The sequence below is a fragment of the Bombus pyrosoma genome, linkage group LG10, assembly GCF_014825855.1.
Source record: "Bombus pyrosoma isolate SC7728 linkage group LG10, ASM1482585v1, whole genome shotgun sequence".
NCBI classification, from domain to species: domain Eukaryota; kingdom Metazoa; phylum Arthropoda; class Insecta; order Hymenoptera; family Apidae; genus Bombus; species Bombus pyrosoma.
Genome location: NC_057779.1, coordinates 16,929,922 through 16,932,900, shown reverse-complemented (window position 1 = coordinate 16,932,900; position 2,979 = coordinate 16,929,922).

Genomic DNA, 2,979 nt, shown 5'->3' with positions numbered 1-2,979 from the left:
AAGAGTTTTCATCGCCTTGGAAATCGAGCATGACGAAGAGGATGAAGATCAAGACGAAGAGCGCAACGTGTTCGAAACACGCGTTATAGTCGACAGCAGGAGTGAATGAGCACATTCAATGGTGATAACGACATCAATGGGCAAAGCTGTTGAGAAACGTTAAGTTGGTATGATCGCTAGTTCCTACAAGCTAAGTTGGTACAACTTCTAACCACGCTCTTTTGTCTTAGGAATCGACCACATGTTAATTATCTAAGTGTATCCGGTGTGTTCAGACGTTTTGTACGAGGTGGCGAAACATAGAAAGTAAAATAGAATCTGTGTGGATCTATTAAATATCAACCCCAAACCAATATTTAATAACAAAAGCTAGTTGCTAGAATTATTGGAAATGTGCGACCTTTGTGGTTGGACTGCCATGTAACAAGTAATATACGCGAAGAGACTTTTACGCGGTTCGGCAAAGTTGTTCGTCGGATACGAAAAGTGCTTTAGCACTAAACCTACCGACACTTCGTGTTTACCTATTCCTACCGTATACGGTTAAAATGATCAATGATTAAAGAAGTAATAGTTTTTATGATTTAATTTAGATAATGGCTAATTTATAACTAAATGTATATAAAATGATGAACTTTCATAAAATTTCGTCCAAATTTATTTTTGTTTAATTTCAATTATAGACTTAAATAGAATTACACTTTTATTTATACAAAGATATATCTTATTCAATTTCGCTGCATTTTTACAAATTATCAAATGTACACTTGCCGCATAAATATTTCCCGCATCTTAAACAAATTTTCGTAATTTTGTAACCTTTACAATTTTTTACTTGACAAGTTTTTTGTAGTAATGAATCTGAACTTGTTGATAGTTTTATTGCATGGTTTTTTCCCACGATTCGTTATATAAAAGTAATATATGCACCAGGTTTATAATAATTGTATGAATTCTCTATAAATTGATCCCATACTGTAAATACCATCGCAAATTTATTGGTTCGTAAACGTTGGCTTCTTTCGCTCTTCTTATCAAATCGTATAAACCTCATAATCTCAGCAAAGTCATTCCTGCTCATTGTCTTTGAAAAAAATGCGGGTCTCCAAATATTATTCCAAATATGAGACATGTAAATTCTTTACTTGATATGCACCGCGGGCATATAGCAGAGCAATACATGAATCTAGTTTTGTTGCATCTAGCTCCCTCTTAGTCCCCAATACTCTAAATAACTTCTTCTTCCATACATTTTATTATATGATCCCTCATACGATGATTAATGGTAAGATAAAATGCCGCCTTTACTTGTCCATTCATTATATGCCGCTTAGCATATCTCTAAAAATCTTATGAACTGATGTCCTGCCAGCTTTGGGACTTGCATCTATTTCTCTCCAAACTGTGCCACCGGGCCCAATTTCGATACGTTGGTTCTCTATATCAGTCTCACTCTTCGCTGTCAACGATAATTTCTTTCCTTTTTGCCCTGGACGTGAACGCTTATTTATAAATAATATTCAACTCCGATTCGGATGTAAACATTTTTTCATGTGTTTCCATGCCGTTTTCGATTGCTGAAGTTTCTTGTTCATCGCACACTGAACAGTCTTCTTCTATATCCGTTGAACTTTCGCACGTTCGAGGGGAGACGCGATCTCGAAGAAACGCGCCAAAGGGAGTCGTAAATTCCCGTCACGATTGACTAATCGACGCCATGAATCGTACGATACCTTATTTCTTGTGGGATAATAAGGGTGATTAATTGAATATAACGCTGCAATTGACAGGTTACTATATATTTTTAAACGATCCAACAACTTCGGTGTTATAGAATAATGAATGTTTGACCGGACGAGTTAATGCGACCTGAGACTCTTTTCGTGTCGCTACGTATGATGATGTCGACTGACTGTATTCGCGGGATATCGACCGAACACACTGCTGAAGACTTGTTGATGACTCGATGAGAACCTGCTCGAGAGTTGGTGACAACTCGATCGAGAGTGACTTGATGATGACTGCTTGAACACTTGCTCGAGAGTGCCTGAACTGCTCTTATGGTGTCTCGGAGGAAAGCTTGGTGTGGGTGTGTCCTTTGACCGAAGAACGCGGATTCGTTATTCACACTTTTCGTCCAGGAAGTGAGGGTAACGATCCGCGATGCCGATTGGTGATGACCCACTCTAATGAACAGGATATGCAGAAGTCTCCCACCAACGTAGAGCGGCGGTGGACTTTGTTCCTGAGGAAAAACAGTCTTTTTCGATGGGCGTATGTTCGCTTTTCCCATTTAGTGACTGTCCGCTTTCTCCGTTATTTTCAAGAGCGCCTAAGAAACCCGAGGACTTTGCCAAGACCCAGCCATAAACTGAAAATACTTATAGAATCAGAAAATTCTTTGAGACAAGCAATTTGACTGGCCAACATGTGTGAAAACAATGAAGCTAAAAGTTAACGCTTTATGGTGGGTCCTTGGGTCTATTGAGAATCGGGAAGACTGTAGGTTGGCCGTTGGTTGCCAGGTAGCGAGGGATGGAGTGCAGATGTCCCATGCGACGTAACAGATTTATTAAATCCGTCGTTTTGTTTATGAAGTAAGTTTCTCCTTTGTTTGTTATTTTTATTGGTGGTATTTGCTGTTGGATTTTGTATTTTCGACCGTTTGGCGATGGGCGCTGTCGTTAGTTCTTTGTTTTCCCCACTTATCGCACTTTCACTGAAGCACTGTTTCACACGTCCGTTTAGCTCGGCTGCTCGGGCAGAACTGATGTAACAATGTTTTTTTTTTTTATTATATTGTTTATTTTTAATTTTACAATTTGTCCAGTGGGACATTAGGTAAAATGTTATAACATATGATTGAATAGCATGTGGATGGTTACCCCCAGCGGGGTGCCATCTTCGCGTTTTTTAGTTTATATCCTTTATGAGATCAGCTGGGTGTTTCCTTTTTAGTCTTCTTTCTATTCTTGCGTT